The sequence below is a fragment of the Stigmatopora nigra genome, unplaced genomic scaffold, assembly GCF_051989575.1.
Source record: "Stigmatopora nigra isolate UIUO_SnigA unplaced genomic scaffold, RoL_Snig_1.1 HiC_scaffold_117, whole genome shotgun sequence".
Taxonomy (NCBI): Eukaryota; Metazoa; Chordata; class Actinopteri; order Syngnathiformes; family Syngnathidae; genus Stigmatopora; species Stigmatopora nigra.
The window spans coordinates 17501-18897 of NW_027551674.1; positions in this window are offsets into that span (position 1 = coordinate 17501).

Below are 1397 nucleotides of genomic sequence, written 5' to 3' on the forward strand. Positions count from 1 at the left end.
CGGTTTATCCACCCCTGATTTGGCTGAGTTAGGCGGTGGGGCCTAGGGTCGATCAAGAGCTCCCCCCATCCTAGGTTCATCCCGACTTGGGTAAAGTGGGGCCCAAGGGGTGAGCGTTGAGATGTCGCCGAAGGCCAGGTAATGGGACCGGTGATCCGGCGTAACTACTGTCCTCGGAGGAATGCGGTGACGTAGCACCGTGAGTCACCCGCGGCTCCTCAAGGAAGCGGCTCTGAGGCTTTTCCCACGGCTCCCGAACCCCAGAACACTCCGAGCGTAGCACAAGACCGGGCCGGGTGGCAACCCATATACCCCCGTTTTGTTGGCACGCGCCAGACGAGCAAAAGCGGAACCGGGTACCTTGTCCGTGGTGGTCGCCGTAATGGATCCGGGCTCGACCACCGTCCATCGAATCGATCTTCCCGAACCTTCATCGCATCAGAGACGGGCAACGTGCACCCCTTTACGTTGACTATAGCGGTTACAGTAAACTGTAACCATTCCGGCCTCGGCGGTGCGGGACCATTGTTTCTCGGGCCCCGACACGTCTATAAGTGCCATCTACATGAGCCTTCGAAAGTCCGGTCCGGGCGAGAGGGAGGGATTCGGCGCCCGACTACCCTAAGAGGCGGAACGCCGCTGCCGGAGACTAGCCCGGGGACGCACGCGCGGACTGCCATGCCCGTGCTCTTGCGCGTCAACCCAGAGAGAGAATCGACAGGGACGGATACCTCCGGGGCCGGCCCTGGCCCAACCCCCTCTCGTTATGCCTCACGTCAATACGTGCGATCGCCCTGTACCTTGTCACGCGATCGATTCGGTTATTTGCCAACCTTCCTTCACTCCTTCCTTTCGTGGCAGGGAGACGTGCACAGTGCATCTACCGATAGCCGCAAGCAGCCCGGTGACACGACGAGAAAACTGTGGGAACGGCCGGCGGCACCTGCGTGCAACCGTAACAAACCGAGAAGAAGCACAGTTTCTCGTGACGGGGGTTTTTCGCAAAACAAAACAAAGAACTCCCGACACCTCCAGGCGATGACGTAACCCGTGAGTCACCCGCGGCTCCTCAAGGAAGCGGCTCTGAGGCTTTTCCCACGGGCCTGAACCACCCAGAGGCACCAAAGAGGTCGTAGAGATTGTGTACTCCATCCCCCTAGAATAGGCACTTATCTCACAAGCCCCGGCGATGCCAACCCGAACCAACAAGGAAAGTCAGGGCCCTTTTACGGCGCAACTTTTTGTGGCGCTCGATTTGTCAAGGCGGGGGTAAATCGAGTCTTTAAACCAGCGTACAACCACCAGAGGCCTTCATAGTGGCGTACAGGTACCGGGCACCTGACTCCCTTCTTATTACCGGAATAATCCCACACGGGAAGCTTTTTTGTCGCAGACTG